We start from the raw sequence: 20,697 nt of genomic DNA on the forward strand, positions 1-20,697 counted from the left end.
AAACGATTAGGCACCTAGAATGGTGTTATTCTTTCAAGGATTACTGGTGTGAGTGGAAACAGGCGTGGTCTCTTTGGGGGTAAGTCGGCCACAGGGGTCGGAAGTCTCTGGCCGTGAGGACCCTGGCTCAGCGATCCCCGGGAGGACTTGCCCTCAGGAAGCCAACCAGGGAAGAGCCGTGCAGGGCGCCCGCCGGACTTCCGACAGGGAAACAGAAACAGCTTTGGTGCCGCCAGCCGCAGGCGTGGCTGTCCACACAACGGAGTCGAGCACGGTCCTCGCGGTCTTTACCCAGGGACAGGGGCAGATGGCAAAGGTCAGCAGTGTGACGTGAACCAAGGAAAGTGGGCCGCAAAGACAGCCTGTACGACGTGGTCCACGTGTGGGTATATGTGAGCATATGTGTGTGCACGTGTGAGCACAGGTGTGCATGCGTGTGCATTCCGACGCAGACTCGGGATGGGGAAGGCCTCCTGGTGAAGTGAGAGGTCCAAGGTGCAGCATGCCTCGGGGGAGAAGCCGGGACCAGGTTGGGGTAACATCGAGGACCAGGAAGAGGAGGAAGCGTCGGTGGGGCGTCACCACGGGCTGGAGCCCGGAAGTGACAGGGACAGTACCGGGGCTACCGAAACAGAACCTCGATGCGCCCTAGGGAAGGAATCTGGTGGGAGTGGAACTGGAGGCCTGGGGACCTTTGGGGGCACTGGAGCAGCCCGTGTGTGGCCTGTCTCGGGGGGGAATCAGTGAGGTTCCACGAGGGACAGTGGGGGTTTGGTTTGGGGGAGAGACACGGAGGAAGGGGTCAAGGCGGGGCAGGGGCCTGGCTTGGACGCCAGCGCGGTGACCTCACCGCAGGAGACGGGGAGAGGGTAGGGGTGTTTCACGGCTGTGGGTGGACAGGGGAGGCCTGCTGAGATCGAGCGCCTGGGCTGAGGACACACAGCCTGCGGGGGGGAAACCTGTGGGCCTGGGGTTTAGGGCTCGGAGCTGAGAGGACAGCAAGCTGGGGTCACAGCCTCGCAGGTAATTAAAATAACAAGGGGCGACGGGAGGCCCCTGGCAGACAGGACCTCAGGCAGAGCCCCCCAGATAACACCATTCCAGATGCTTCATTAAGCATCTTTCCCTTCCCATTTAGTTTCCTTTTTTAAAATATTTATTTATTTAATTTATTTTGGCTGCACCGGGTCTTAGTTGTGGCACGCGGGATCTTCACTGCAGCACACGGGATCTTTAGTTGCTGCGTGCAGACTCCTTGGTTGTGGCCTCCATGCGGGGATCAGTTCCCCAAGCAGGGATCGAACCCAGGCCCCCTGCACTGGGAGCGCAGAGTTTTACCCACTGGACCACCAGGGAAGTCCCGACATTTATTTTCCAGTTTTGAAATCGGACATGCAAAAATGTATGAACCGTCTTAAAAACACGCCCTTTCACTTTTACTGGCATATACTGCACACCACACATGTATGGTAGTTTTCCAGCTACCAACAATGTCATTTGAAGAAAACTGTTTGGATGGTGGCTTAGTCTCCAGTTCTAAAAAAGCAGACACCACCTCAGTTGTACAGACAACAGAGAAGTTGACGGGAAGCTGAGTTCATTGAAGACAAAATCTGAGACAGGTTTTGCAGTTGTGTCCCAAACTGGTTAAAGCGCTTGATAAAGATGTGCACTGGGAGGGAGGGGGCCCCGGCTTTAAGCTTCCTGGACACCACAATTGTCTTCCACCAGGCAGCTGTAGGCCAGGATAAAATTTACCCCAAGTTAGCTTAGTCACTTAGGTATACTCGAACCTACGGCATTCCTTAACTTTCACTATTGTTTATTCATCAGCATCTGTGTCGATTCACCTTAGCAATCTCTTCAAGCTCAGAGTTTTGTTTGGGGATCATTTTCCTTCTTTGTCAACGATGTCTTCAGAAGTTCCCTTTTATGAGTCCAGAAAATTAACCTATCATGGTTCCGGATCAGTCCCACTCCTGGGCTCCTGGCAGAAGCAGGCAGCACTTCTGAAGGCAGAACCTGTCCAGGGAGACGTGCTCCAGGGAACCTGCAGACAAAGTCCTCCTGAATACAAGAGCACAGTCCAAGCTACAAGGCACACGAGAAACTAGCTTCAGGGAGTGAGAGGCAGCATAACAAACAGCGGGATTCAACCCCCAAGACATTTAGACTTCGGTATTATTTGGGGCGCTGTTATTACTTTGGCATTATTCTTTGCAGCATACAGAATAATATGCTTAGAGATAAAAAAGGAAATTGAAATATGTGCAAAGGAAAGACCACCATGCGAGAGAAGAGGCACGGTTTGGAAAGAACCACAGAGAACGTTCGAGGATGAAAACTATAATCACCGAAATGAGCAGGTTAAGGAGCAGGTTAAGCAGCAGATTAGACAGAGATGAAGATGGAGCTGGAAAACTGGAAAGGAAAGCTGAGGAAATCACCCAGAATGTGGCAAAAAAAGACTGAAAGACAGACATGAACAAGAGTTGAAGAGGCTTGGAAGATGGTGTGAGAAAGTCAAGCATAAGGTAGAAACAAAATTCAACAAAAGAATGGCTGAAATTTTTCCAGAATTACTGAGAGACACAAAACTTTATCCTCAGGAAGCACATTGACTCCAAAGCAGGAACATAAGAAGAAATCCACTCCAGAGATGCCACCATGAAATTGAAGAATACTGGGGCTTCCCTGGTGGCGCAGTGGTTGAGAGTCCGCCTGCCGATGCAGGGGACATGGGTTCGTGCCCCGGTCCGGGAAGATCCCACATGCCGCGGAGAGGCTAGGCCCGTGAGCCATGGCCGCTGAGCCTGCGCATCCGGAGCCTGTGCTCCGCAACGGGAGAGGCCACAACAGTGAGAGGCCCGTGTACCGCCAAAAAATAAAAAAAAATAAAAATTGAAGAATACTGGATGTAAAAGGGACCACAAACACAGCAGAGAGGAAACATTACTGATGCAGGAAGGACAGCGGAACTGACAGCGGGTCCCTGAGCCAGGAGGAGGTGACAGGGTGTAATCCACGTCTCAGAGAATGCCAGTCAGTGCCACACAGACCATGTCCTCTGCCCACGAGGCTTCTGAGGTGAAGTCAACAGTAAATATATAACCTAAAATGCCAGTGCATTTAGAAAATAAAAGTACCTCTGTATCACTCACGGGTCATAGAAGAATAATAAAGGATTTTTAAATGCTCAAAAACTCAAATACTGAGCAATGATATTACTGCACACCAAAATATACAGGACACAGGACAGCAGAACCAGGAAGGAAGGTTATAGCCTTAAATGCTTATGATAGAAATAAAGTCTGAAAATTAAGAAACTATGCTTAGAAAAAATAAAAAAAAGAAGTTAAGCTTTCAACTCAATAACCTGTAAAGGGAACACCAGGAAAGAAAAAAAACAACCCAGGGAGTGTAGAAAGATACGATTACAACGAAAGGATAAATTCATGACACGGGAACCAAAGATGTGCTGGGCAAGATCTATAAAACTGAAAGTCGGCTCTTTGCGAATGGCAAAGAAACAGAGAAGCCTCTGCTAAGATGAATCAAGAACAAAGAAAAGCAAAAACATTTCAGGAATGAAAGGGGGAGCTTAATGTCAGATACAGTAGAGATTTAAAAATCAAGAAGGTATTATGACTTCTGTACCAAGAAACAGACAATGTAACTGACACGGATACTGGGGTAGACAGGTCTAAGCTGACCCCCGTGGTTCACACTCTTGTGTAACCCGCACCCTTGAGGGCAGGCTGGACCTACTGACTGGCTTCCAACAAAAAGTGGACGAGAAAAGTAGTGGAAGGTGGCATCCGAGATGTGGTTTACAACACTGAGACTGCGTCTAGCTGGTGTCTCCCCCTCCCTCTCCCCCTCACTCTCACTCTGACGGACAAGTTGCCAGGTTGGGGAGCCCTCAGCACAACTGGCAAGGACCTGAATCCTGACAGAAACATGAATGAACTTGAAGAGGGATCCTTGCCCCGTGGCACCTTCAGATAAGACTGCAGCCCCAGGCGGCACCTTGGTCACCGCCTGTGAGGGACCCCGGGCCTGAGGACCCAGCTAAGCTGAGCCTGGATTCCTGGACCACAGAAACGGTGAGATGGTAAGTGCTGTTGACAGCCAGTAAGTGTTGGGGTCATTTGTTACATAGCAACAGATAACTAATGCAGATCACTCCCTAGAAAATAATACCCAACCTTATTTTTAAAAGGCTGGAAAAGCTGAACAGATCTGTACTATTAAAGTAATCGACCAGGATGTAAAAATCTGTCTGCACGAGAGCCAGGCCCAGACCAAGAAATTATGTAAGAAACGCATAACCTCAGTCTCACAGAAGCTCTTTTATACCACAGAAAAGGAGGCAATACTGTCCACTCATATGATGAAACCAGTACAAGCCAGCACCTAACCCAGACAAGACGGGGACAGTGTAATAAAGGACAATTCCAAGCCATGCGCACTTCTAAACAAAGGTGCAACAAATTCTAAACAAAATATTAACAAACCGAACGTGGTAACGCAATACAGAATAATATCACGGCCGAGATGGGACATTCCAGAAAACCTACTCATGTACTTCACCAAATCCACCTATCAAAGGAGAAAATCTTATACAATCAGCTTCATACGTGCAGAAAAAGTCTTTGATAAAGCATTTTCAGTCAAATATTTGTATAAACAAGATAACTTTCTAACCGGAAAGCAGGCATCTAAAGAAAACTAAGCATTCTCTCTCTCTCTCTCTCTCTTTTTTTTTATAATTTCATTATTGTAAACAGGTAAACATAAGCCAAGGAGATAAGTAACACACCGTGGCCCCTCCCCGCTGCACCTTCCCACCCCTTATATGAAGTCTTGAGTCTCCTCCCAGTACGTCGTCACTTCAAGACAAGAAATTTGAAAAGGCGTTCTTACCGCCCCCCATGCCTTGCGCTTAGCCCTAACCCCTGCCTCTCCCCCAGCAGTGTCCCCGGGGCCGTTAGTAAGCAGTGCCGCTGGGGACACCTTGCCCATACTGGGGGCGCCCAGACGTGCCGGGGACCACGTGCCAGGTACGCCTAGACGTGAAAGCCCCCTGTGCAGACACGGCCCACCAGTCCACACCCGCACCTGCACTCCGCTGACTCACGTCTGTGACCACACCGGCCCAGGCACTCTCTCTACATCCTGGCTCCCCGGGTGCGGCAGGTCGGCATCTCACTGTGCTTTTATTTTTGCGTCTCCCTGATGACCCGTGAAGGTAAGTCTTGAATCTCTTCTCCTCTCATTTCCTTCCGTCTGTTTGCTCCTTTGTTCCCAGGAGGAGCCATAGGAAGATTCTGAACTAAGCAGTCTCCGTGTTTGTACCAACACCAAACGGGAAAACTGAGCAGCATTTTCTGAAAATCAGGAAATAGGACAGAAACGCCCCCTCGCACCTCCGTTCGATACGGTCCTGACGGCGCTGGCCCAGGCAGTGAAACAGGATGGAAAAGTATTAAGGCATAAGGAAGAAACGAGGCCATCACCGTTCCCTGTCTACGCAGAAAATCCCCGAAATCTACAGGTAAATTATAAGAAATAGAGATTGGCAAGGTGACTGGATATAAAATCAATATCCCAGATCAACTGCATTTCTGTTCAACACCAACAAGAGTGAGACTTTTTTTTTAATAAAAAAATAAAATTTAAAAATACCACTTATGAAAGTAACAAAAAATAAGAAGGACACCTGGGAATAAATTTAACCACAGAGTCTAAGACAGTTACTTATAGTATATACAGGGCCTTATCAAAAGCCGTTTAAGAAGATCTACATTAGCTGAGACACACCACGTTTACAGCAGGTAATCTTAATACCATAAAACAGAAATTCCCCTCAACTGATCTATGGAATTGGTGCAATTTCTATCTAAATCCTGACCAAGTTTTTCATGAAAATTGACAAGCTGATTTTAACACAGAGAAACAAAGAGCACGAATAACCAGGCGCTCTGGAGAACGCAGGGGTCAGGGGGCGTAGAGGGGAGGATGTCCAGACAGCAACGGGGGCAGGTGCCACTCACGCAGACACACGGACCGGCAGGACAGAGAAGCCAACCGAGGGGACTGCACACACGGCCGCAGTGGCGCAACAGGTCAGCAGGGAAAGACGACCAACCGGACGAGGCTGGTGTCAGGACAACTGTTCTCCACATGGGGACAGAGCTCCCTACTCGTCACCACAGAGTCCACTCCCGAGGGACTAAGGGCTTCAGCGTGGAAAGCAAACGTTACAACTTCTACGAGAAAACACAGGAGAACACACGAGTGACCCCAGGGCTGGGAAAGACTTCTCAGCGACACTCGAAAGGCCACAAAAGAAAAGATGGATAAACTCCACATTGAATTAAGAATTTCTATTCATCAAAATAAAGTAAAAAGACAAGACACGGCTAGGAAAGGTACCTAATGAACACGTGACAACGAAGGATCACTATCGTGAATACATAAGGAAACACATCATATAGAATTATATGTAAGGAATACGCACGAGAAAGTTATCACCTAACAGGAAAATGGGGGAAGGAATTCACAGGGGAGGAAACACGTCTACCAGTAAATATAGGGAGAGTATCAACTCCATCTACCAGGAAACACACATCAGGCCACAATCACACAGGAGTGTTTTGCATCCAATCTATTTGCAAAACTTAACAATACCACGTGCTATGGAGTATGTGGGTCTACTCACACCCTTAGTCTCTTTCCCATCGCTCTGGGAAACAGCCCAGTGTAAATATCACTGTGTAAATTTTAACCTGCCTGGACTTCCCCGCCCAGTGGTCCCATTCTACACGTGTAACAGGAGGCGTGGACACAGGACATGCCATCAAAACAGAGCAGGATGAGGAGGGCCTTCTGGTAAAAGTCCCGATGCATTTTGTAGACATTACTTCATCTTCACATGGACCTCAGGAGGGCCTCCTGCACGCACTCGGAGACACACGGAGTTCCTCTGTTCCCAGAATGACACCTCTCTGGGTACCATCTTCTCTCTTCCTCTACCCAGCATCACGTAACCCCATCCTGTTTCCAGCAGCCACAGTTGAGATAAGAAAGACAATTCTTTTGGTTTTCATCTGTACATAAAGTCTTGGGTTTCCGTTATTCTTGTTTTGCTTCTCTTGCATGCATTTTGAAAGTGCCCATTTAGTCCTCATTTAATTGGCTCACTTACTTTATTGTGAAAATTAAACAAACAGTGTAGACCAGAGGTTGTAAAAATAGTGGCCCAGAGGCTAAATTCAGGCAGGAACATTGTTTCGTTTGCCTGCAGCTTGTTAAAAATAAATAATTGCATAGAAAGATCTAGATTTGTGTCTTGTCTCAGCAGATCAAAGAGCTAGTGACTTTGGTCCCGTACCTGCCTGGCATGTCTGCTAGGGGTCCGAGGCTGGGGGTCAGAGGGGTCAGAGGCCGGGGGTCAGGCAAGGCACATCCGAGAGAAGAGACGTACAGTCATCACTCATCGGCACGGCCACCCCTACCTGGCACTTGTTAGATCTGTGTGTGCAGCTCTCACATATAGCTTTGTTTACCAAAGTAGTAGAAACATTTATACCCAATAACTCATTAAAATTTAAAGAATGCCGGGTACAAAGCAGTTGGGACCCCAGGAAAACACGCTGCTGGCTTGGAGCTAGAACTGGACCGCAGGCCACCAAAGCATTTTCTAACAAATGTTCTAGAACTCAAGTTACGGTAGTTAGCGCCTCGATTTAGGAAGCTGAAAATAGCTGTCGTGCGCTAACAGGCGTGTGCTCTGACCTCTGTCCCCCGTCTGGAAGCACTCTGCTTCCTTTCATCGCTGGACACTCACTTTTGTATACCAGCTCACCACTAGTTACAGCAAAGGAGCCCAAATAACGGCTCAAGGGGACCTGCCAGACTGCAGGGCTCTTCCTAAAACTAAACCAAAACACTGCTGGGGGCCCAGGGGCTATTCACGGTTTGGGATTCCTTTCACTGTTGCGATTATTTATTTCTACTTCTGTGGACTCCAAGTCACTAAACGTGGAGGCTGTCAGGGTGCTTTGACACTCAGACTCCCCTCAGGAGAGAACCTGCCGCCGGGGGTTGGGGGGTGCCTGCCGGACCTGACTGCCTGAAGGGCGGGGCCCGAGGACCCCAGGCTGGCTTTCTCAGAGCCACATCCTCCCAGGCCTCCCCGCTCCCTGTCCCCTCACTCAGGGGTCGGATCACCCCCTCCAGCCCCCACAGTGTGCCCTCCCCGAACCTGCTGCACGTCCCATCTTGGCGTCCTCCTCACGCGGAACCCAAACAGGTGACGGCTTCATCTAACAATCTGACTTGTCTTATTTTGGCAAAAGTCACTCCTAGCAAGCCATATTTTGGAAGGTATACCAATTGATTAATTTCTCTCTGAACAGAAGGATGACGTGTATCCTCATTCATTCATCCAATCAGTCACTCCAATTAGCCTGGGGCGATGGTCTAATTAGAAATCAATGTATGAGAAGCGTAACCCGATCACCAGCACATTCTTTATGGTAAGAGTCAAGAGGCGGCTCTTCACTTTACCGCTACTGAGCGGAAAATGAAAAGCTGAGCACACATGAATCTGCATAAATGGAATTTCTTTCTTCCCCAGGCAACATCATTTCTAGCGTGTACCTGTTTCTATCATCTTCAATGGGGGTTTCCGGGCCCCAGTCCACCAAGTCTCGCCTCCTACAAGCGAAAAGGTTTTTTTACATGAATACTTCTGTGAAGCCAGTCACTGAGTTTCTGCTTCAAAAATGCAGATTTTCATAGACTGAGTTTTCTGAGCACCGCGTTGGTTTGGATTCAATGAGACCTTGTTGGAAATCTAGATGCGTCGCTTGCCAGCCGAGGGACTGTGGCCAAGCTCTCCCACCCAGTTCCTCCAGCTGTGTAATGGGGCAATACCCTGTCCTCACAGAAACAACATAATGAGCCCATAAGATGCCTCATGGAGATGCAATAATTGGAGCTGTTGTCATCAGACCAGACGCAAAGCAGGGACACACTGAACGTCAGCATATACTTATAAAGTTTTCAGGTCAGCAAACTGAGTGATGAAGAGAAAAAGAACCCCCGTCGGTGGAGCTCTGGAATTCAGCCCCCACCCCACGCCCGCCCCTGGGGATGCAGCCAGCGGGGCTCACAGGACCCGTGAGAGCAGATCGGGTAAAGGTGTTCCTCACTGCAGCTTCTCAACGCTGCTCAGGGTAGAACTCACTACCACCCTTCTTATCGCTGCTTTCGTTCCCTACCCACTTTCGGAGGGAACTGAGAAGAGCCACATCAATGATGCATGGCCTCCCGGGGCCACCTGAGGACAGGCCTCTCGGCTGCTGGCAGGCAGCTCCCACCAGGAGTGCCCAGCTTCAGCTTCGGTTTTTAGTCCTGCGTGATGCGAAGCACTTCTGCCTGGAAGAAGACATCTGCCTGTCACATACTGAAGGATACGGTTTCTTTCAACACTAATATTTAAAATGTATCCTATCTGTGACCTTCTGGCTGCACTTGGGGAAAGACATGGCGAATTAAAGCACAGCGTCCAGGGCCAAAGGCTCCAGCCCTGCGGCGGGAACTTGGGCCAACTTTCCCCGGGCATCTGCTCCTCTGCCTCCAAAGAGAAACACAGATGCCGCCCCCAGATGATCCGTGTTTCGGTTTCTAGCACTTTGCTCCACAAAGATAAACAGGACATGGTGAATTCTTCTCAATAATTAAACGAGAGACTGTCCCAGGCTGGACCACTCATGTGTTTACCTAAAATCCAGCATTTTGAAATCAGTAATTTAGGATTAGTTTAAGATTATTACGAAGTGGTTTTAGAAACAATGGATTAAGTCAGAGTCATTTCGCTTTACAATGTGAATCAACTCATTTAAAACCTCAAGCATTCCTTGGTTAACCAAAAGTAAAATCCATGAAATTTCCAAGCAATTGTTTTACAAAATTCAGTCCAATCTGACTGTAACATACATTTCTCAATGAGAAGACTGAGTAACTAAAGATCTTATGTCATACAGTCAAATCATTAAGAAACAGGCAAATGTAGCCAATTGTATCCAATGCTTTGCCACAACTTGTAACAGTAAAATATTAGAGTTTCTGATGAGGCCCAAGAGAGGGAAGAAAAAGATGGAAGCAGAAGCCACTGCTTCTGCCCCAGGTGGACTTTGATGGGGGGCTAACTGCTAACAGCGAGGGGCCGCCACTGATCTCCACTGAAGCCCCCTGTCCTGTCTCCCACGCTAGGTCAGGCTGAAAGCCAGGGGAAGATGTGTGTTTTGGGGGTCCAATGCGATTGGAAGCGTTGACCACACCCTCCCTTCCACCCCGCCCCGGAAAACCCAGTAAATTGGCTCTTCTCAAACACAATTTCTGTTTCTCATTTTCCTTGTTTATACTGATTTCAACATTTCCCTCCTACCTCTGACTTGACCAGAGATAAAAGTGTTTCCAGACTCTTAGCAGACAGATGGGGCTGAGAAGGTGCGAGTCCATGGATCTTAGTTTAAATTCTGGCCACGCCGATTTGCGACCCAACCTTCAGGGGGTAACCCAACCTCTGGGTTTTCTCAGACCACTCTTTTCCAAGGTGGAAGTGCTAGCAGAGTTGTCACATGTAAAGGGCTAACCCTGTGTATCAGGGCCCACGCTGGTTAACGTGGGACACTGGAGTAAACACGGACAGCCCAGATCACTTCGGTGGATGCACTCTTTCTAACTTCCAAAATAAACAACTGCTTTCAGTGTGCTTCCCTGGCCCTGGCACCTAGACGTGGGACAGGCACATGGAACATCAGCCTGCCGGCCCTGCCTCCCAGGAGGTGGCTTCTGGAGTCCACACCCTGGCAATGCAAGTGTCCTTCCTGCACCTCCCTTCACCTCCGACGACAGGGACTTTAACCCTCTGCTCCCGCACCTTCTCCAGGCTACTGCTCGGCCTAGGCCTCTTGGCAGACATGCCCCCGCAGGCCCCACGCAGGTGGGGTGAACAGCATGCTCCGACCAACACAGCCAGTCTGCGTGCCCGTGAAGTGTGGTTCAGAACATCAAGGCCTGCGCCTTCCAAGGCCCAGAGGAGGCCCTGTGTATGCTGACCCTCAGCCATGTGTGTGGGCGTTCTGAATGTCAATCACGTGTGTGTGAACGCCAATCACACGTAGCACCTTTTTTTAAACAATGTAATCAGGAAGATTCCCTCAGAGTGGCTGAGAAAGGGATACAGAAGTGAGTTGTAACAGGCCAACTCTGCAACTTTGAAGGAGAGGAGGGTGGAGTTAGGATGCAAAGAAGGGGGAGGGAAAGCAGTAAGGAAATGATCAAATTAGAGAATGTTCAGAATCTCACTGAGATCCCTTATGAAGCTTTTAAACAGAGAAAACGTTCATTAGCAGTCCCTAAATGAGTACAGTCAGCCGGCAGAGCTGTAATTTAGAACACGTAGGGGATCCCCCCCCGGCTTAGTCCAGCATCAAAACACAGCCATCGCCAGGCCACCACACACCGCTCGGGGTTTGGGATCTCTGGGTGGTTTCCACCCTTAATATGGGTGGCAGTTCTCATTCCAGTCTATCTCACGGCCAACGGCCCACCTCATTTTTCCTTCTCGTGAGATCATATTTCCTATGAAAAGGAATCTAACTGCTCTAGTATTCTCTTAGAGGAGGCTGTATATAGTGTGCTTTAAAAAAAAGTCTGGGGTGTGGGGTTTCCCTGGTGGCACAGTGGTTAAGAATCCCCCTGCCAATGCAGGGTACATGGGTTCGAGCCCTGGTCCGGGAAGATCCCACATGCCACAGAGCAACCAAGCCCGAGCGCCACAACTACTGAGCCTGCACTCTAGAGCCCGTGAGCCACAACTACTGAGCCCGCATGCCACAACTACTGAAGCCCGCACCGCACCTAGAGCCAGTGCTCTGCAACAAGGGAAGCCACCGCAGTGAGAAGGCCGTGCACCGCAACGAAGACCCAACACAGCCAAAAAAAAAAAAAAGTTGGAAGAAAGAAAGAGAGGAACCAGCACAATACTTTCAAGGTAGCTTCAACTGCTAGTCACAGCCTGCCTTCCTGAGACCCTCGGGCAGGATCAACCGACCTGGGTGCTCCGGGCGGCCCTGGGGTGGCGGTGGTTTTCCTCCCAAATGGCTCTTGGATTACTGACCGACCCCATCACCTGACTGGAACCGTGGAAATTCACAGACGGCCTTTGGTCCAAGCGCCAAAGTCAAATCTGAACACTCAGCACCCACCACTGCTGCGCATTCCCACCTGCAGCCCTCCCTCCTGGCTGAGCAAAAAGTGAAACTAACCCCCGGCCGTAGATAGAGCGCAGGGTCGGGGGAGCGCTCGGGGCCGGGTCCCCAGCGCCCAGAAACCGAGGGGGGGGGAGGGGGGCACGTCGCGTCCGCGGGGAGCAGAGGGGCCCGAGAAACCCCGCGGGGAGAGGGGCGGGGGTGTCGTGCCCTCGCCCAGCCGGGTCGCCCGCCCCTCCTGGGGTGCCCCGGCCCTGGCCGCGCGCCAGCCCGGACCGGCGCGCCCGGCTGCAGCGCCGCAGGCGGGCCTGCGGGGACGGGGAGGGGACTGGGCCTGGGCCTGGCCGGACGAGGCCCCGGGGAGGCCGGGAGGGGACCCGGGGCCCGCGGGCCCCAGTCCCGGTCCTCCCGCAGGCCCCGCGCCGGGCGGAGCGCAGCCAGCCCACTGCGGCGCGGGGCCCGGGTCGGGGGCGACCTGGGACGGCGGTGGAGGCAGCCCCGACCTCGGGCGGCGGGCCGGGCGGGGGCCCGACCTGGGGGCAGCGCCGCTCACCTGCAGCCGCCGCCACCTGCTCGTCGCGCGCTCGGCCCCGGCGTCGCCTCCGGGCCGTTCCGGCCGCTGCGCTCCGGCCCTGGGCGCGCCCGGCCCTGCGTCGGGCCTCAGCGAGTGCGGCGCCCGCCGCCCCCGGCCCCCATCCCGCCCCGCCCGGCCCGCCGCCCTCCGCCCTCGGCCGCGCCGCCCCGCCACTTCCTGTGCGCGGCGATCCCACAGTTCCGCCGGCGCGCGGGGCGGCGGGGACACGCGGGGAGGGGACACGGGACGTGCGGGGGGGACACAGCGGGGAGACATGCCGGGGACGCGGGAGTACAGGGGAACAGTGGGGAGGGAATACGGGTCGGGGGGGACACAAGGGGGGGACACAAGGGGGGATAAGCCAAGGGGACAGGGAGGTACAGGGGGACAGCGGGGAAAACATGAGACACGTGGGGAGACAGGGGGACACCGGGGTGGGCGGCCTGGCGGGGCGCCGGCTGCGAAGGGACGGGCCCGTGTCCAGTAACGCACGCGGCTGGAGCACCCGGAGGGCTTGGGGCCGGCGGGACACTTTGGGGGCGGGACAGCGAGGTCGGTGGAGGGCTGGATTGGGGGTGGAGGGAGGGGATCCGTCGGGGGCACAGACCGCCTGGAGGCTGGACCCAGGGCTGGGGGAACTGCATGGTGGGCCGGCATACGTGGCGGTGGAGGCGGGGGGGGGGCGCAGGCAGCACCACGGACAGTGCGGACCTCCTGGACTGCCCCCATCTCCCCAGGGGCCCCCGCTGCGCGTACTAGGGGTGTTTCCAGGCATGAGACTCCCCCCAGGCCACGGTTACCGCCGTGGGGCGGGGAGGGGGGTCGCGGGGGTCGCCGTGGGGGACGTCCTGGGAGCCGCTGGTCCGCGCGAGGTCGTGTTTCAGACCCAAGTAAAGCGCCCTTTGACTTCTTTACAGTTGGCCCTCGGCTGGCAACGTTGTATCCGTATTTGACCCTGGAGGAAGCCTCCCCGAATTGGGGTGGGGGGAGGCGGTCGCCCTGAACCGGCCTCGCTAGCCCCACCCGTCGCCCGTGGTCCCTGACAATGTCCCCTCCTGGAAGAAGGGCTGCCTGCGTCCCCTGCCAGGCCCCGGGCCCGAGGGAGCGTCCAGGCGGGGCTGTCTGGCGCTGGGCTGTACACAAGGGTGGAGGGTCACCTCCAGTCTGTACTCCGTACGTCCGTGTGGCCTGCCCCCTGCTCGGGTCCTCAGGTCCCAGGTGGCCCTCCTGAGCTGGGAGGAGCTTCCTTCGAAAACTGTTTACAATCCCAGGTGCTGTTGCTGTCTGCTGGGCCTTATTTTAAGCCACCTCGAATTCTCTCAGAAAACACCCTGACTAAAATAAACACACCTGCACCTGTTCCACTCACAATCCCCTTATCCTTGAAAAAGGAAGTATGGTTGGCAACGTTCATGTAAATTTAATATTGTGAAGCCTTGGGCCTGGCACTGCTTCTTCAGTCGTGGATCCTATAGATGAATCCCCACAGGCATCTGCAGGTGTATGTGCAGGAGGTCCTGACACAGCATATATTACGGGAAAGAACGAAAACAAAAACAAACCCTGAAACAACCAGCAAGACACCTTGTTAAATAAACTCTGGAATATTCATTTAATATTTATTTATTTATCTATTTATTATATTTATTTTTGGCTGTGTTGGGTCTTCGTTTCTGTGCGAGGGCTTTCTCCAGTTGCGGCGAGCGAGAGCCACTCTTCATCGCGGTGCGCGGGCCTCTCACTGTTGCGGCCTCTCCCGTTGCGAAGCACAGGCTCCAGACACGCAGGCTCAGTAGTTGTGGCTCACAGGGCCCAGCCGCTCTGCGGCATGTGGGATCTTCCCAGACCGGGACACGAACCCGCGTCCCCTGCATTGGCAGGCGGATTCTTAACCACTGCGCCACCAGGGAAGCCCCTAATAATTTTTTATTTTAAAACAAAGATTGTAGTAATTCTATACATGCTGATAGTACATAATCTCTAAGATTAAGTTAAAATAAAAAATAAAGAGAAGATACAGAGCATCTTCTATCCAATGATCCCTTTTCTGTATCAAAAAGCAATATACGCATATACACGTCCAGAAAACATCTGGAAGGATAAACATGAGACTGTCATTGGCTGGGCTGGGGTGAGGAAACTTTATTGTATGCTAAGTGGTAAAGTTTAAATGCATCATACCCACACATTTTATAATTACTTTTTAAAAAAAACTAATTAAAGTGCATCTCATCATTTAGGCATTCGATGGCCCCTTAATAGTTACTTTGAGCTTTGAGATCAGCTCAGTAAGACCGTGTTTGTCTCAACAGCATAAATTGTGAGCAATCTAACCTATAGTCATTGTGAATCTATGATCACTCAGACCTCAGCTGAGCAGGAATTTGCCTCTGGAAAATCTCCCCTGAACATATGAACAGAGTAAACATATGACGGGAACTTGGAAGTCAGCCAAGCAGCCCTTAGCTCCTGACCAGGCCCTGTGCAGTGCACGTGTTCATGTTGACAGGAGATGTGGCCATCGCTAAGATTTACTGAAAGCTATTATTTCACCTACTTATCAAAGCAAGGCCGTGAGGTAGAGACTGTTAGCATCCCATTTTACAGTTGTGGAAACTGAGACCCAGCAAAGCTCCACCGGTATACGGCTGGTGGCAGAGCCAGCAGCCTGGCTCCAGGCCCTGACTCGGCCACAAGGATGGAGCTTCTCATGACCCCAGTAAGGATGCTGTCTTGCTAAGAGAGAAACTCTGGCCCCTAGCCTGCTGAATTAAAATGAGGAAAGGAAAAGTCTCACCTAGAATATTATTTGGCACAGGTATGTAGACAGAGGGCATTTCTGCCATGAATGAGCCAAGGAAAAGTAGGATCTGAGTACCAAAAAGAGGTGTGAGCTAAGCCCTGGGAGAGGGACTTCTCTGTTCATTATCTGTTCTAATTCTCAGAACGAACTTGCTGGCATCCCATTTCACAGATAAGTAAACCAGAGACTGAGAGGTGATCCCAAATCAAATGGCAGACTGCTGCCCACCCCAAGCCCAGAAGGAGTGTTTCCAGCTCTGAAACACTCTCATTGGGAACTTCCCTGTCAAGACCAGCTCAGGTGCCTGGAGCAAAGGTGAGGGGTCCAGGCGGGTCTGGGGAGGGGCCAGCCTGGCTGGCGGAGGGCTCCTGGAGCAGCTGGACATCCTACCGGGGAACTGAGAGCTGGGGCTTGGAGCCAGCCTTGGACTGTGACTTTGGACAAGGACATTGCCCTTTGGAGTCTTAGTTTCCTTTTCTGTAAAGCGAGGAGATTCCCACCAGGACTTCCGTGATTCCAAGGGTGTGCCAGGAGAGCCACAGGCCCTGGGGCTAATTCAGGCATTTTTAAAAGTCTAAGACAAAACTTTATATTTACTCAAGATGCAAAAATTAACCAACACCAAAGATAATAACTTTGCTGGAAATGTATTAACTCCAGCACGTTAATACTAATCTGAAATGGGTAGACGGTACAGGTTTTTAATACATGATAGGAAAACATTGATAAATGCAAAGTTTTCAGGTGACAAATTATTTTACATAAATAAATTGTGTGTGTGTATATATATATATATAATTTTTTATTTTTATTTATTTATTTTTGGCTGCGTTGGGTCTTTGTTGCTGAGCGCGGGCTTTCTCTAGTCGCGGGGAGAGGGGGCTGCTCTTCCTTGCGGCTCGGGGGCTTCTCATTGCGGTGGCTTCTCTTGTTGCGGAGCACGGGCTCTAGGCGCACGGGCTTCAGTAGTTGTGGCATGTGGACTCAGTAGTTGTGGCTTGCCGCCTCAGTTGCTCCGCGGCATGTGGAATCTTCCCAGCCCGGGGATTGAACCTGTGTCCCTTGCATTGGCAGGCGGATTCTTAACCACTGTGCCACCAGGGAAGTCCCTAAAATTTTAAACATAGGCTTCTTCAAGGGCAAAAATTACACGAGGGTTTTTCTCAGCAGAGAGACTAGAAGCCCCAGGACACACCAAGCCCCACCCTCCAGGTGACTGTGGAGAAACTGAGTTGGGCCTAGAGGTGCGGAGTCAGACAAGAATGTCGACACCCATCAGACATCCGAGTGTCAGTGGAGAATATAATGCAGAGGGGGCTCTGGGGAGATGCCTGGCCTGACCAGCCTGCGGTCAAAGTCAAGGTCACAAGAGCGGTGAAGCCAGTGCCCGGTCCAGGAGAGATCTCCGGCAAACCTCCAGCACACAGGGAAGCTGTGCGTGCAGGGGTGAAGCCCTGGGTTCAAATCTGGTTGCACATTGTACTAGTCGCTCGGCCAAGTGGGGATGACAGTGGCTTCTGTGTGTGGTCATCCTGTCCTGGGGACTGAGGCCCTGTAACCTGAGCACAGGGCCTGCTGAGCTGTTAGCTGTGGATGGCCATCAATACCCTTGTAGAGTCCCATGGGAGAATCAAGGCGCCAGAGGAAGGACAGCTGGGCCAGAGGGCAGGCCAAGGGGCAGATCGGGGCTCCCCAGGCCCCAACCAGTCAGTGTCTGGGGCACTGGGGCATGTCTGCCTGTGGCCCGATGCCCCTACCAGGCAATCTTTGCTCTGAACCTCAGTCAGCTGCATGGAGGTCTGAGGCTTCCCCCGCCCAGTCCTGCCCCCCTTTATCTTTCACAGGTGTTACAGTGGCCCCACCCAAGCCCCTTGCACCCTAACCCTGCTCTGCGTTCTGCCTGGAGACCCCACTTGACACAGAGACCTTGCCCCCCGCACCTTGCTGAGAAGTGCTACTTGACCAGGGCACTCCGGATATGCACTCAACTCTGCAGACTGACTGGGGTATGGGGAAGCCATCCTGGCTTATACAGGACTTGGCCTGTACTTTATGTGAACTAGAGCCCCTGTCTTATGGCCTGGCAAACATGCATTACCTCTGCTCTAACCATTAAAGAAAACAATGCATTATCCAGAAATAAGAATGTCCACTTTGAAGACAGGGATGAATGCTGGTCCTCTTTCAACGATGAGTTTCCCTCCCAGATGCCAAGGCCATACTGACTTGCTGTGCATGTGCTAATCTGTCTCTTCTGAAACCTTGAAGGAATACACCCCTGTCGTGTTTGATGTTTGTTCTCCATTCTAGCAAAAACAACATAAAACTGCTGAAGACCATGCCTTCCTCCTCGGTGGAGACTACACTCCAGGCTAGAGCCCTTGGCTTGAATAAAACTCTCTTCCATTCTTCTTTGTTGTTGTTGTTAAGAATTTTTTAATATATATATATATTTTTTGATGTGGACGATTTTTAAAGTCTTTATTGAATTTGTTACAATATTGCTTCTGTTTTATGTTTTGGATTTTTTTTTTTTTTTGGCCGCAAGGCCTGTAGGATCTTAGCTCCCCGACCAGGGATCAAACCCGCTCCCCCTGCATTGGAAGGTGAAGTCTTAACCACTGGACCGCCAGGGAAGTCCCCTCTCTTCCATTCTTATTATAGATTGCTTATTTTTTATTAGCTGTCATTTATTTTTATTATTTTTTTAAATTTTATTGTAGTAGAGTTGATCTACAATATTATGTTAGTTTCAGGTGTACCACAAAGTGATTTGGACGTACATATATATATAAAATAAGAATATATATATTCTTTTCCAGACTCTTTCCCATTGTAGGTTATTACAACATATTGAGTATAGTTCCCAGTGCTGTACAGTCAATCCTTGTTGTTTATTTATTTCATATACAGTAGTGTGTATCTGTTAATCCCACACTCCTAATTTATCCCTACCCACCCCCTTTCCCCTTTGGTAATCATAAGTTTGTTTTTTATGTCTGTGAGTCTGTTTCTGTTTTGTATATAGATTCATTTGTATTATAGTTTAGATTCCATGTATGAGTGATATCATATAATATTTGTCTTTGTCTGACTTTGTTTAGTATTATAATGTCTAGGTCCATCCATGTTGCTGCAAATGACATTATTTCATTCTTTTTTATGGCTGAGTAATATTCCATTTTATATATATATATCTCACATCTTCTTTATCCACTCATCTGTCGATGGACACTTAGGTTGCTTCCATGCCTTGGCTATTGTAAATAGTGCTGCAATAAACATCGGGGTGCATGTATCTTTTCTAATTATGGTTTTCTCCGGATATATGACCAAGAGTGGGATTGCAGGATCCTATGGTAACTCTATTTTAAGTTTTTTGAGGAACCTCCATACTGTTCTCCATAGCGGCTGTATCAATTTACATTCCCACCAACAGTGCAGGAGGGTTCCCTTTTCTCCACACCCTCTCCAGCATTTATTATTTGATGATGGCCATTCTGACTGGTGTGAGGTGATACCTCACCGTGGTTTTGATTTGCATTTCTCTAATAATTAGTGATGTGAAGCATTTTTTCACACGCCTGTTGGCCATATAGATTGTGTTTGTTTTGTTTTGACCGTGCCGCGCGGCATGTGGGATCTTAGTTCCCTGACCAGGGATCGAGTCCATGCCCCCTGCATTGGAAGTGTGAAGTCTTAACCACTGGACCGCCAGGGAAGTCCCTAGATTGTTTTTTGATTGTGTTCGAGACCAAGACAAAGGTGGCGTCATGTGTACACTCATGTTCTTCTGACCTGAGGCCGTGGGTCTCCAAATCTGTACAGTCGGGGGGGCTCCTTGTGAAGGTGGGAGCTGCCGCCCTGGGCAGGCTAGTCCACAGGATGGGCGGGCAGGGCCTCTCAAAGGAAGGTCTCACTCCCCGCAACGCTCCCCCCTACCTGGACACACACACTCAAGCAAAAACTTTCATTTTTGCCTTTGCACCAAATTGTTTTTCAAATTGTTCTCTGGGGTTAAGAAAAAAAAGTGCACGCTGTTTATAAAAATTCACCTGTTCAGATTTGGTGTTTCTAACACATGTAGGAAAACTAACTCATCTCACAGGCCCAACATGCCGCCTAATTCCTGAGAAGTAGAAGGGACCACTCGAGTGCTGTTTTTAGTGGGTTCAAGGAAATCGTTCCAGAAAAAGTCATCCACTGTGTTGGTATAAGAGGAGGTGAACCTCGATGGGTGTGGGGAGGTGGAGCGAGGCTATGGAATGCCTTAAGCTTAGAGATTTAGACATAGATACAAGATCATGACATGATTTTACTGGGAACACAATATTCTAAAAACCCAAATATTCAGAATAACAGAAGAAGAGTTGTTTCTGGAAATAAAAGAGAGAGGTGTGGATAAGCGCCCGCAGCCACCGGGAAGGAGCTGGTCTACGCAGCACCCTGGGCATTGAAGACAAGGTCTGGGTCACTTCCTGGATCTGCCCTTCTGTGTCAGGTCTCTCTGGCTAAGTTGCTAACGTCATTGGTTATGACATCACATCAGAAAATAAGCCCAACCTTCAGCGTCAGGATGGGCTGTAGCCTGGGAACTGGGTAGAGGCAAACTGAGTCAGTTTCTGTTCTTTTTCTCCAGGGCCGGTAGGCTTCGAGGGGGGCAGTACGGCTGAGTCCTCTGGTGCCTCCTGCCCCTAAAGTGGAATGACTTCTGTCAGAGCTGGTGGAGAGGGGCGTGGTGGTCCTGTGTCACAGGGACGGTTCAGCTGGGGGACGGGGCGGCTCCTGCCAGCGTCTGTGCCCTGTCTGTGTGAGCAGATGCGAACCTGCTTGCAGGCTTGGGAGGGTCTGCCGCGAGGCCTTCCCCAGAGACCTCTGGAGGGTCCGCAGGGATGAGCACTCTCTTCGCTTCACATCTTCTCTGAGTTTGTTAGGGCTGCAGTGACAAAGTACCACAGCCTCGGTGGCTCAAATGACACATATTCGTTGTCTCATGATCCCGTAAACTGGAGGCCCAAGATCGAGGTGTCAGC

General features: G+C 50.8%; 1 protein-coding gene across 4 annotated transcripts in view; it reads right to left on the reverse strand.

The window, feature by feature from the left end:
• Window positions 1-12,980, reverse strand: part of AGPAT3 (1-acylglycerol-3-phosphate O-acyltransferase 3) — a 103,009-nt gene extending 90,029 nt beyond the window's left edge. For 2 of the 4 annotated variants that reach the window (XM_027083167.1, XM_027083029.1), the window contains exon 1: window positions 12,841-12,978. The gene's annotated coding sequence lies outside the window, so the exon portion shown is untranslated. Of the gene's footprint in view, window positions 1-12,840 lie in introns of all 4 variants that reach the window. The other 2 variants (XM_027082942.1, XM_027083094.1) reach the window with 2 other exon arrangements.
• Window positions 12,981-20,697: the final 7,717 nt, after the last annotated feature.

This window comes from Aethalodelphis obliquidens, unplaced genomic scaffold (assembly GCF_003676395.1).
Source record: "Aethalodelphis obliquidens isolate GAN/ISIS:26980383/991018 unplaced genomic scaffold, ASM367639v1 scaffold1, whole genome shotgun sequence".
Classification (NCBI taxonomy): Eukaryota; Metazoa; Chordata; class Mammalia; order Artiodactyla; family Delphinidae; genus Aethalodelphis; species Aethalodelphis obliquidens.